This window comes from Cibotium barometz, chromosome 43 (genome assembly GCF_041138505.1).
Source record: "Cibotium barometz isolate CiBa-2024 chromosome 43, ASM4113850v1, whole genome shotgun sequence".
Classification (NCBI taxonomy): domain Eukaryota; kingdom Viridiplantae; phylum Streptophyta; class Polypodiopsida; order Cyatheales; family Cibotiaceae; genus Cibotium; species Cibotium barometz.
Window position 1 is genome coordinate 36,446,626 of NC_141088.1, and position 14,850 is coordinate 36,461,475.

Below are 14,850 nucleotides of genomic sequence, written 5' to 3' on the forward strand. Positions count from 1 at the left end.
CGCTTTCCCTTTTAAGAGGAAGATATACTCTCTACAGAAGAGTCATTTGAAACAGACAGTATGAACTATAGGCTTGATAAAGCATGTGAGGAATTTGATAATTCCTCTACAAGATTAAAACAGTCTCTCAAAACCTCATTTGGAGGAATGCTCTTCTCTCATAAAGCCAGCATCATATTAACACTTGCATCTTTAATGGCTCAACCTGAGTTATACAAGGACATAACAAACTACATAAAACAGGACTTACAAGATTCGCAAGTTTCCAAACAGTCCTCATTAAGAATTGTCAGAGGGCCAAGTGTGCCATTATACGCATTGGGTACTCTTGAAAAAGCTGAGACCCAAACAAAGGATGAAAGTGAATGGGAATATTAAACAGACACATGATCTGAAGCTCAAACAATAACCAAAACACCCATGGTTCCTTTGGAAGATTCTCATGGTATGGTTGCATTTCCCTACATGCAATGATGTTCAGTGCAAACACGCATTGATTAGCCCTTGAGCAAGTCATAACATCATGACAATAGACACTTGGGTGTCATTAGGACAACCTAAACTCACCCCGACAAGTAATAGTCTTGCAAAAGGAACCAATGAACAAAACATTGAAGTTCTAGGTTACTTTAGATACACTACTCGAACAATCGATGGTGGTGATATGGAATTTACATTTCATGTTATCTTAGATTCCCTTGAGTATGATGTCATCATTGGGCGGACCTTCGATAAGTGAATCGTTGTATTCACTAGATGAATCCATGCAAATAGTCACCTTGATGCAGTGTACAATTGCTATTACGGGAGGAAGAAACCTTGAAGTAGGAGATGGAACTTTCAACATATCTTACTGAAAGGTCCCTAGGATTCTCGTTGGATTGGAAATTGTGAATAAAATCACCACAACTCAAGCACAGCTTTATCCAACACGAGAATACAATCTCATGACCCTCGAGCTATGGGGTTTGTTAGGTCAACCAACACTCACGTCACATCATCCTGAAAGGATTACCTTTACACAAGACTTGAACATGCCATGTTTGGGGTACTTTGAACATACAATGTATATGGAAACTAACCCCCTCACTTGCAAGTTTTTTGTGGTTGAGTATGTGATTTGATCTTGGGGCATAAATGGACTGTTGCTGCCCAAGCACCACTGTGCTTTACTTCTAGTAGCGATAGAGTCATCATGTCGATCAACAACCAAAAGTTGACAATACCATATTGTCAGGAAGAGGATCCAACTTAATGGATATCTATGATGTTGAGCGCAAAAGGATACAAGCCTCTTCCACAAAAGCCCCTCTACACAATGACCTACCATCTATACCAACGACGACTGACTTGAATAAAGCATCTACTCCTTCAATCCCATCCTCACCTACGAAGATCGATGCCAAGACCTTGCAATCATCATCTATTCTTGAAGAAATTCCCACAGCCAAACCATCTATCTCTAATATAGGGAACTCAAAGGAAAGGCCACGGCTCCTATGCATCTTCATCAAACAAACCTCACCAAAGGAGACAACCACATGCTCAAAGGCCTCGTCATCGACAGCCACTCCACAAGAGACTCTAACCCCATCATCATCAACAATGCCCATGAGTCTCAAACTTGTAGCCTCAGCGCCACAACCAAAGTCAAGGAGGGTGCCCCAAACCTTCCACATCACCCCAAAAGAAAACTCTACCACCACGACAACCACAATCAAGATATCTTAATAGTATCAAAATGTGGGTGGAGAAGTAGCTACTTGTAGCTCAAGGCTACAATGAAGGTGCCAATCAAATTTGGGTGCCTCAACAGTCAAAAAATCTTCCTCAACAAAGCACTTAAAAGCCAAGGAAGAAGAAGAGTACTCCACAACACCGTCCACAAGAGCTATGCGAGTTCCTCAAAGAACTCCACCAATGCAACAAGTGTGGGTACCAAAAACATTGCTACGAGCACAAGGGTACTACCAAAGAAATACCAAAGCTTGGGTCCCCAAGCGCATCACAAAGTCCCCTAAGCTTGCACAGAGAAGAAATCCTCAACACCAAGCACAACGGCCACCAAATTACAATGTTCGTCAAAGATGGGTGCCTATGCATGTACTTCAACAACAAGGATACTATGGTGGTAATTCCATCATATGGTTGCCAAAATTGAACAATGTGAAGAAAACCTCACCAAACCGACTTTAACCCCAATAGCTTCACCTATAGTTCGACAAGAATGGAGGCCCAAGAAACAGCAAGCAAATCACTCAACCACTCTCGTGCATTCAGCACCAACACAAGAGCTTGTCTGTTCAAGCAAACGATCAGCAATCTTCCCTATGCCTTGACATCATTTCAGCAATAAATTTAAGATCAAATATGGAGACTTAAGAGCACATCAAGAACAAAATAACAATGCTCTTGTCACCCCTTTGGAAATGAGAAATGAATGCACAAGAAGTTGTTGTTTGCAAATCATGACCTAGATGACCCATAAATTTAAAAAAAAGGTCAAAATTTACAAATTCATGGAATTCTATCTCACAGAATTACAATTCAAGGAGTTCTATCTCCTGGCTTAAGAACCTGCACTTTTACGATTTAAGCCTCATTTCACGGATTAAGCCATATCACACAATAGCCACTATATATTTGTTAAGCTTATTGCTTACTATTCTTTTGGCTAAATAAATGTAGCAGCTGCTCCATGAGTACATATCCATACTCATGCATTGGAGAACATTTGCACCAAAGCCTCACCATCGACAACTTCTAGGTACATCTCTGGATGGGGGGGCCATGGTGGACAAAAGCCTAGTCAATGGTGCAACCCATCGCCTGGAATTTTCCTTCAAATTACAAACCTCTCCAAACGACCCCACAATCTTCACAACTCAATGATTTTCAATCTCTATGTTAGCCTCACAAGTCGACGTAATTCTTTCAATCCTCACAAGTGGCTACTTCAACACCACAGAGCTGTTCAATAAGAGTCTATATGACTCAATCCTTGTCCTTCATGTAAATCTGCTTTATAAGAGCACTTAAATATGCATAAAAAATAAAAAGCACATGGGCAGAAGAAGACAGGATTAGGTCCTACTCAACAACATCCTGCCACACACAAAGGGACATCATGACAAGCCAATTACTTTAAATGATGAATGTCGCTTTCAATGAATCAAATGAGGAACTGAGAATCATCATCTCATTCTGATGATTTAATATACATTCCTTCGGGTCCTTCTCTCTCTTTTCTCCCATTATTAACATCTCTTAGTGTCCCCACCCAGTAACAAAAATCACATGTAACCTTGCTGATGATTGCCAAAAACAAAGTAAGCCCAAAAAACAAAAAAAACAAAAAAAGAGGCTCACACAAAAATAAAAATGCAATCATTCAAACCCCCCACCCCGTTAGGAATTCCCAATACACAACTAACCTCTTCATTCATTAACTAGCTTTCGTTATTCCTTCCAGAGGAACAAAGACCATTGAACATCATTCAACATCAAAGCCATTGACAAAGCTTGTTCATTCTCCCCACACAAAGTGTTCAACGCAATCACGCGGACACGATCGTCACATCACAGGAAGGGGGGAATGTTAATCTAATTCTAGGATTAACAAGAGCTACCGCCATTATCTTACATCAAGGAGTCATGGTAGATACACCAAAGGGTCATACATTCAAGATATGAAGCAATAGTGTCCAAAGCTACAACTTGGTTAGCCAATATTTGGATGCGTAGTACGTGTCTACGTCAGAGGCATGCTGGCACATATACCAATATGATTTGCATGATGAAAAGCCTATATACAAAGGTTGCATGTCCATCTCCCAATGCAGAACAATGTGATATTCAATGATCAGGATGATTTGCATGATGTGATTAGTTGTGTGACAGAAAACAAAGAACATCTTTGACTAAATGGTTCAAAGCTAATCAATTGTATACGGATGCAAGTAGCGTGCTATATGTTGATTTCCCTTGCAAGTGGATGTGGAATTCAGCTTTGCACTCATGGACTAAAAGGAAAAGGGGAAATGTGATTGGACGTATGTATAATGTTACTCTGAGTGCAGGTGAGCAATATTACTTACGCATGTTACTTATTGTGTGCAAAGGTCATAAATCTTTTGAGGATTTAGGAATGGTGGATGGACATTTGTATCCGTGTTTTAAGGCTGTATGTGAAGCCAAAGGAATGCTAGAGGGCGATGAGGAGTGGTATATGTGCCTCCAAGAAGCTGCATTTCAAAAAACAGGATTCCAGCTGCGCTGATTGTTTGTCATTATTATAATGGTTTTTTATGAGTCTATATCCCCTTGACACCTTTGGAATAAATTCTCCACCGAGCTTTCAGATGATTTTTTCATACCTTGCACAACAAAGAGGGTGTACATATGTTGGTGTTTATTATTCTATAGCAAAGAATCAAGCTCTATTGCAAATGCAAGACCTCTTAACAATATGGAAAGTGGTTGCATGATTTTGAAGGGTTGCATGTTCCCAATAGATCAAGTGTTGCCAATGTTAACAATGGTTTGTTGATGGAAGAGATGATGTTTGATTCTGTTCAACAGGTTGTTTTGTCCGTTTCCATGGAAAGGAGTCTAAATAGTTGTCAATCAAGAGCATTTGACACTATCCTTGAGGCTATTTCTTTGAACCAGGGTGGTGTTTTTTCCTTGATGGACTAGGTGGATCAGGAAAAACTTATCTTTATAATGCCTTGCTGCTGTCACGATTACGTGGACAGAATCAAGTTGCATTGGCATGTGCATCATCTGGAATAGCTACATTGTTGCTTTTAAATGGTTGTACAATGCACTCACGTTTTAAAATTCCATTGGTACTCAATGCTTCTAGCACATGTAGAATTAAAGCTAACAGCCCATTAGCGGAGGTGCACTAGGGCAATCTACCAAATCACGAACCTTTTAAAGCATTGCATTTTTAGACATGGTATTTGTGATCTCAGACTGCCCTTGGAGTTCCCGAGAATGTGCCAAAGGGTAATGACCATCCCATGGCGAGATGACCTCACCCTCACCCTTCGAACCAAACACAAGAGGCAATTGTTGTTGTTCTTCTTTTGTTAGGCGACTTCTAATAGGATAGTGTTCTACTCTATCCACCCCAAGAGCCCCTGTACCCTGAGAAAGTTGGCCTCCCGGCCTCTCAATCCTGGTCTAGTTCTGGGCACCTAAACCCAAAGGGCGACGAGCATATGTATGTAAGGGCCCCTGATGAGTACGCAAAGGCCCCCACTAAACAGCATCTGAGAAATCCTCTCGCGGGGCAACAAATCGTGTCTTTTTACCACGTACTTCCACCCATGGCTGCTCAACCTCATTCTGAACATCCACATGTACATCCATGTGTTGGGCATCATGTAAAGGAGCATCATGCTCATCCTCCATGGGCAACTGCCCATCAACAATATGAGGTGCAAGGTTAATTATTTGGGATGAGGCTCTAATGATGCATCGGTACGCATATGAAGCCTGTATAGGACATTGAAAGACATTATGCAGAGTGATTCAGTGCTTGGTGGGAAAGGTATGCTCTTTGGTCGTGACTTTAGGCAAATCTTATCGGTTGTGCCAAAGGGATTGCGTGAGGACATTGTTAATGCAACATTATGCCGGTCACATATTTGAAGATATGTGAAAGTTATAAAGCTTACCCAAAACATGCGGGTTAGACACAGTTCTTATGATTGTACGGAACAAAAATTTGTCAAATGGACATTACAAATTGGAGATGGCTCTATAGGCCATCCAAACAATGAAGGTGGAGTGGTCATACCACCCATGAATGTTGATCCATGTGGGAACTCCATTTTGAGTTTGGTAGAATGGGTATACAAAGATCTTCAGAGGGTGGAGGAATATATATGCTTCTTTAAAGATCGTGCTATACTTGCACCACAAAATCTAGAGGTTGATGAGGTTAATGAACTAGCCTTGAGTGCATTGCCTAGTCTTGAAAGAGAATACCTTAGTGTTGATTCGGTTGCTTCTTCCGAGAATGATAGAATATTATACCCAATTGAGTACTTGAACAGTTTGAACTTAGGTGGTGGTTACCTTCATCATCGCTTGATTCTAAATATTAATGCTCCTATCATGTTGCTCCGCAATTTGGATCATCGACGACGGGCGGGGACTTTGTAATGGTACCAGATTAATATGTAGCAATTTCACTCAAAGGTGATAGAAGCAGAAATCATTACATGTACCAACATTGGACACAGGGTCTTTATTCCCAGGATAACATTCATACCTACTATGCTGCAATTGCTTTTGACATGAGAAGGAGACAATTTCCTATAGGGTTAGCCTTTGGTATGTCAATAAATAAGATGTATTTTTGTTTTCCATAATCTATGTAATATTCATGGTGGCTGAATTGTATACCCTCCATTTTGGGAAGGAAAAGCAACAGCATCTCTAATTATCGAACTGTTAGAGAGCACCGATGTTTTACGGTATATATAGAAACCTATTTTTATGTAGGTTTTGCGTTTTGCTTGGTGAATTTTTATTGCTATTGATACATTCTTTTCACAACACAGGGAATATCTTTATTTTTTTGAGCCCAAATTATTGTTGGGTTTACAAGCCTATTCAAACCCCATTCGCCTCAAATATTGATCCACCAAATGAGTTTTGTAAGGTTTTGTTGTTTTCCTTCTTTTTTCCCACGAAAAGTTTATCTTGCACTAGCTAATGTTTTTTTCTTTAATGTTTTTTTGCCAGATGGAGGCGAGGAGTATAGGCTTCCAAGGAAAGATAATCCAGTTGTCCGAAGATTATTTTAAAGCTTTGTTCAGGTGTGTTGAGATTGTCAACCTTATTTTAGGTTAAAATGTTGGTTGTTTATTTACACCAAGTTTGGTGCTTCATTCAATGAGATTAAGTGCTTTAGGAGTATATATATGGCAAGCATGGTGTGTTTATATATAGATTGGCAATTTAGGGACCATGGGGCCCATCATGGGCTTCAAATATAAGGCTTATCCCTACTTACCCTTCGAAGATGAGCGTTTTTTTTCACTTGTTTGGAATTTGAAAGTAAGAAAAAAAAATACCTGTGCGTACCATCGCTTTTGCAATGAGGGCTTGAACCTGTGATCTTGGGACTCTATAGCAACACCTCTCTCTCTCTATCGACAAATAAGAATACTCTTGCCCGTCAAGGATGGGTCAAGCCACTATGGATATAGGGGAGAGAGAGAGAGAGAGAGAGAGAGAGAGAGAGAGAGAGAGAGAGAGAGAGATGCAATAGAACTCAAACAAACAGACAGATTACACATGAACACAATGATTGTATTATGAATGATAATACTCACACCCTCTACAATGTATTTATAGGCATTAAGGCCTTTATCTTTTGACCTAACCCCTAATGTGAGGCGTTCACAGCTAAGAGGATATTCACACCAAAATAACCTAGGCACTGTCCCACACCATTGAGGCTTAGATAATTCCAACAACCAAACACTTGGCCCGAACATGCAAAAAGGTTTCCCTTCCAAGCTAGTCTATCTTGAAACCCTTGATGGGCTGCTTGCTACATCTTAAGTAGACACTAATAGTCATGTTTTGATATATGCCCAATCAACGAATGAATTGTGTTTATGTGTGGGTTAGAGGCCAATAAAAAAATTCTACATGACCTTAGAATGGTGCAAAAAAACCATAAAATTAAGTGAAGAAAAATGAATAATAAGCTTCATTTCCACATTTCTCAAATTAAGGGAAAAATTTACCAACAAAGTGGCCTCTAGGGGATTCTCATCCTCCATATGGGGAGCCCAGGCTGGAAAGGTTGCACACACATCGAGCATCAACAGGTATTCCAAGTTGATCTGCTGGGCTCTCCCTTGGGTAGAATCAGGGTGCAGAGCCACATCATGCAAGGAAACCTCTTGTTTGCAAAAAGGGCTCACCATGCACAGTGGGCTCATCAAACGTCATAGCTTGTCTGAATGTGTGTAAAATTTCATCTGGAATTGTATAATTGAAGCCAACAACCTTTGCAAACGTGCCATGGAAAGCTTTGGGATTTGTAGAGGAAAGCAAGGCATATCCCAGGCTATGAGCGGCTCTCAGGCATAAAATTTGCCCAAAAGGTCAGAAACTGTCAACCCATGGTGCATGGTGCTGCATTCTGTTGGCAAGTCAATTATTTCCACTTTTGCCTTCGGCTGTTACACACTATTGTCCATTCACACTAGCCATCCGATCCTTGAGATCCTATGCACGGACGAGTGTGAACTCTTTCATGAGTGTGTGCAAACTTCTAGCATCAATGGTTATGCTTTATTTGTAATTGTGTTTGGATGGGGATGTGTGTGTGTGTGTGAGAGAGAGAGAGAGAGAGAGAGAGAGAGAGAGAGAGATAGCTATAACAAAATTATTCATGGACCTCTCACTTGAACACATGTGTCTTACATAACCATGTGCATTGCCCCTCTCCAATTTAAGGCCTACCCCCCATCTTAATGTTGTGCTGGGAATTACAGGGGAGCAGAATCCGAAGCTGTGGGGGCTGCACAACAATAATGAAATATTCCGGAGCACCGCCTTCCAAGGAAATCTTAACCAATTATGCCACGGTTGAACGTTTTTATCTAATCACAATGTGAAGAGGTCTCGTTCTCTGATCATAGTAGCCCTTCAATACAAGTTGTAGCTGCCTCTATTGTGCAAGGAAAAGCTCTAAACATGAAATAGCCCTTGCCATTCATAGATCCTAACCTGGAAATGTATGCACCACTTGAATACTCAAAATTGCTTGAGTATGCATTGTTTATGATGCTAACAAAAGCTTCAATGTATCAGGAAAGAAGTTGAAGTTCTGAGTGACCATGCAAATTATAAGGCATAAAGTAACATCTATTTCATGATGAAAGCGATAAAATTACACCACAATATGTATTCTCCACAGATGTGTAATCAAGTTTTGTAAGCAAGATCTTTCAATTATTAGTATTAGTCCATCAAAAACATGTTCTTTTTTTTATGAGAAGGAATACACACACACACACACACACACACACGCACTCTTTCTCTCACCCCTTTTGTGGGGGAATGCATAGTCTAAGCAAAAACCTTCGAGCATGGTTTTTTGAGTGGCTATTTTTTAGACATGTATAAAAATGATTTTCTCAAAGAAATATAGTTCTAGTATATAGTCTCTAAAGCAAGCATCGAGTAATGACACATATTTTACCCATAATGATTTTGAGTGGTTGATATAAAGAAAATTTTAAAGCCTAATTTCCTAAAATATTACCAATACTTAGATTATATTTATGATAAATCTAGCATCATAATTTACCAAATTTATATTAGGACTTATCTAATTTATACCTTTATGAGATGATAAATAATAAATCTAACCAAGGTTCCTTCATGACCTAACTAAGAAAATTTTATCTAATTGATATTAGAGTAATGAATAAAAGAAGTGATTGTAAGAGGATAGAACATGTGTATAAGAAAACACTCATAAGAAGTAAGATCTTGCATAATAACATAAATAGAGAATAATATTGTATTATTAAAGTGATACAATAGATGGCAAAGCCCCACACTTGTTTACTTCAGTGAAAAGCTTTGATGGTTGATTTGGAACTGTTAAGAGAGAGGTTGTATGCTAGCTTACAAAAGACATACAAATTTGCATCTGAACAGCTATGTAAAAGATTAATTAATACTCACACAGTAAGCATCAATCCTCTGACGCCATGCTCATGGGGCATGTTTCAACCCGTAGAGTACCTTTCACAACTTGCAAACTTTGCTTTCAGAATTGGGAAAACCTCTAACCCAGGTGGATATTTCACATATACCTTCTCCTTGAGGAAAGTAGATTTTACATCCTTTTGGAGAATAGGTCATCCCCCTTGTGAGTGATACAATGCAAGAACGATGTGAATTGTGGTCAACCTGCTGGCTGTAGGAGCAAAAGTTTCATGAAAGTCAAAACGTTCAACTTGTGCAAAACCTTTGGTGGTAAGTAGTACTTTTCCAAAGTACCATTAAATCCTTATTTTTCTTTGTAAACCCCCTTAGTTCCAATTACCTTACGTCTTTGAGGACGATCTACAAGGTCCCAAATGTGTGGAGCCATATTCTACTTGCATGGATGTCATCCACTTCGCAACAACGGTGGTGGTAGGCTCCTAAATCTTGAGTACCTCTGTCATAAGAGAAAAATTCACAAGATTCTCTTGAGCCCTATTTTTCTCCTACCTTCTGGATCTGCGAACACCTTAAGGCGTATCCTCGATTGGCCAGAGATTATAATCTATCCAAAAGTTTCATGTACCACTCAGGGAATTGTTTACCTTTTTGTGGCACATCATGCTCTTATTCTTCATCTTCAAAATCTATGTCCATAGGAAATGGGGCGGGTTGCCCTCTATAAAAATGTGAGGAAGCCTGTGCTCCATGTGGAGCTTGTGTTGCTTTGATGATTTCCTTGCATGATGATGAAGAAGGAAGCTCCTTCTCCATCTGACATGGTTTTACTTGGAATATGACATCACATACCATTATGATCTTCTTTTCCTGATGGTCATAGAGCCGATATCCCTTGGACTCCATGTTGTAACCCAAGAAGATGCATTTCTAGCTTTTGGCATCCAATTTGGTCCTCTATGAGCATCTGGAACATGTACATAAGATTCACACCCAAAAACTTTCAAGTGTGCAACTTAAGGTTTCTTACCTGAGTAGGCATGTGATGGAGTCATCCCTTTGTTGCACTTTTGTTCAGAATAAACATAGCTATGTTAACTACCTCAGCTAAGAAGGATTTAGATAGATTATTGTCATTAAGCATACTCCTTGCCCATCATAACAATAGCACGATTCTTGCGCTCGAGTAACACCATTTTTCTACGGAGTGTGAGTGGTAGTGACTTGTCTCTTTCTTTATAGAAACCCAAGAATTCATGAGACATGAATTCTCCTCCGTGGTCTCTACTCTGAACTACTTCATTTTTGTTCTTGTCTTGGTTTCAAGTAATGCAAGCCATTCTTGAAACTTTCCAAAAGCTCGAGACTTCTCCTTAAGAAAATACACCTAAATCTTCTACTATAATCATCTATCAATGTGAAAAAAAGGAGGAAACTGGAAGTGCAAAATTGCACTAATCTACTATCATCATCTTCTATAATCTTCTACTATAATCATCTATCAATATGAAAAAATAAGAACCTTGAAGTGCAAAATTGTACGCATCTTTCCACAAGATCCACTTGTACGAGCTAAAGGAGTCTTGGTCGTAAAATTGGCCTCTTGTGGAAATGATTTCTGATGTTGCTTACCCATCATTCAAGCTTCACATATACATGGACTACCAGAAATTGGTGGTAAATACTCAACTAGCTTACATTCTACATCTCTGAAAGAGTCTTCATACTGAGATGCCTATATCTCTCATGCCAAAGTTTGTTGCTACTCAAGTCAATATGGACTTGAACCTTTTATATTTGGCACTTTGCATCAGTGCCCAGTGTCACCATGATGTCGTCTCTAATAGGCTTTGGGAAGGAATGCTAATCCTTGCAACTAGTCATGTGCCTAGAAGCTCCAGTGTCAATGATCCAAGAATCATCATGTGCCGCAATATTAGTTGTCTCACTGTGCACTTCTTCAATATGGCAATAACATTTCTATTTCTACAGCATGACTAGATTCTTTCTTGGTCTTCAGAGTGCCATCCTTGGCATCTGTTTGCTTTTTCCTACATTCTTTTTCTTTGGCTATGTGCAGAAAGCATTTAAACTTTTTCTTCTGATTTGAAGAGTTAGAATCCTTACCCTTCTTCTTTGTGTTAGTGGAGAAAACGTGTTCGTGACTCTGCATCCTCATCTTCTCATCCCAAAGTAATAAGCTTAACTCCTCAAATGTGAGAGGAGTAGGCCTAACACCAACATTCAAAGATGCAACAAGACTATCATACTTTGGCAACTATATCCTTAGACGACGAACAAGCAAGATCCAGGGAGAGTACTAAACTTTTTCTTCTGATTTGAAGAGTTAGAATCCTTACCCTTCTTCTTTGTGTTAGTGGAGAAAATGTGTTCGTGACTCTGCATCCTCATCTTCTCATCCCAAAGTAATGAGATTAACTCCTCAAATGTGAGAGGAGTAGGCCTAACACCAACATTCAAAGATGCAACAAGACTATCATACTTTGGCAACTATATCCTTAGACGACGAACGAGCAAGATCCAGGGAGAGTACATTCATGCTGATTGTAGCCATCTGGTCATGGAGATCTTTGATTTTGGTGGGAATCACCTCCACCGTTTCACCTTCATTTGACTTCTCTTGTTGAAGCTAATTTTTGAGATTTCGAATCCTTGAGGGATTCGTGGTCTCGTTTTGGCTTTGCAACAAGGCCCATGCTTCTACAGTTGTGGAGACATGTAGAACCATGGTCACCACACTACCTTCCATGCTCTTGACGATGGCACATAGAGCATATGAATCCCTTCATCTCTATTCTCATAATAATCTCCTCCTGATTTAAATATTCTTATAATGATCTCCTATATGAAGGGAAACTATGAGAAAAGAAACACAACAAAAAGAAACATCATAATTTTTTCTTTGATTCCCCTAGTTTACTTAATTGTCATAAAGGAAATGTTGAAATTTTTTCTGACCTCCCTAGTTTACTTTCCATAGTTTACCTACCCTAAAAATGATGATGAAATTAGCAGCACCATCGGAATATATTTCCACGCATTGATCCCACCTAAGGTGTCTTTAAAGTGATGAGGCTAGGAGGCTGCCTTCACCTTTGCTAGGTGTAAATGTTAAAAATTCTATATGATTTTGCTATGTGGCACTTCTAAGCTACCATGCCTATACTAACACCTCTAAGCTTGCCATCTATATATAAAGATAATGACTTCCATACTATATTGCAACTTGGCTTCTTCTGATACACCCCATATTCTCTACTTCTCCTTTTGCCATTTAGTTGTACACCTATACCCGATTGTGCCACCATCTTAATGCAACTAAACTTCTACCATCGCCACCACATTTCTCTATGCCTTGCTCATTTTTTCTTCAGCCCACTTTGTAAGCAACCTAGAATCTCTCCCGATTAAGCTCCTCACAAACATTGCTCCTTTACATGCTATGTTTTCCATGAATACTCACCCCGTAATATTGTGTTGGAAGTTTGTTTCCCATCTTCATGGCTCATACCTTAAACAACATGGGGCTTTCATGTTGTAATTTATTTCTTAGAACTCTCAGAGGCTTGTCTACTCTACAATTGCCTTCATATAAAGCCTCATCATCTTCCTTCTATACTCTTCCAATCTCCATATCTTAGATAACATTGTGGAGATACATGCTTTCATGTTGCAATTTCTTTCTCACAACTCTTTGAAGCTTGTCTACTCTACAATCGCCTTCATGTAGAGCCTTATTATCGTCCTTCTATGTATATATCTTTGCCTCTGCTCACCTTATTTGTTTGAGGTTCTTCTATCCCTTTGTTATGTCTCCTCCATCGTCACCTCCCTTTGTTATGTCTCCTCCATCGTCACCTCCCTAATGGTGTATTGGCTACCCACACTTAGCTCTCAACTAACATTGCATTTTCTCCTTCACCATTTTCCATTATGAACTATGCCTCTTCACCTTGTTCCATGGTAAGAAAATTTTCCTTAACAATGATGGAGTGTTGCACATTTCTTTAATCTTTTATCACATTACTAATCACTTTCTTTATTTTAGGAGGCAATTTCATTATGCCTTTTTTTTTATCATTTTTTAATTTTACATAATCATTTTGCTTATTGTTAATATTGTAAACCTAATTTTTACCTCTCTCTCTCTCTCTCTCTCTCTCTCTCTCTCTCTCTCACACACACACACACACACACACACACACACACACACACAATTATATACACACATGGACTACCTAGATTCTTTAATCAACTTTTGCTTAGTTAGGTATGGTTCTTGTTTTTTGTTAATAACATTTGTTTTCCCTTCACCCCCAAGTTAACTCTATATAAAATAAACAAAGGTATACTCCTACACTGTTATACCTATTCTCTTTTGCATCGCTCTCACTCTCTCTGGCTAACCTTCTATCTCCCTAGGTGGTTCATTCATATTCATTGTCATGGTTTAAAAGTTTAATCCTTCCCACACTCACACTCTTACATTTTCCTTCATATCCCTGCTCATTTATCTTCATTGTCATGGTTTGCTCCCTCCCACACTCACACTTTTGCATTTTCTTTCACATCCCTTCTAAACTACACATGCACACGCACATGCACACGCATACCCAACGCACACACACGTACACGTACATGCACACGCACACACACATGCACACGTATGTGCAGGTGCACATGCACACACACACACACACACACACACATACACACACATGTACATGCATGTGCACACACCACATGCATATGTACACACATATGCACACATAACACGTGCACATGTGCATGCACACATGTGCACACACACATTTGTTTGGTTATTCTTGTTTTTTGTTTGGTTTTTCTTATTTTTTAGTCTTACAAAACCTATCAAGTTTAGATATCCAACTTTTTATATCTCATTAGTTTACTGTATGAACTCTGTAAGGTGTAATGTGCTATAGTAGAATAAATAAAAAGAATATGCTACTTTAGCTAGACTAATTGAGAGGCCTTACTCTTCAACCCTCACTATCATTTATTTTTTAATGCTCATATGTCTCATCTGTTCTCCAAAGATTTTTTTTGAATTTTAAATATGTTCATAACATTGTTTACAATTTCTCATTTTTA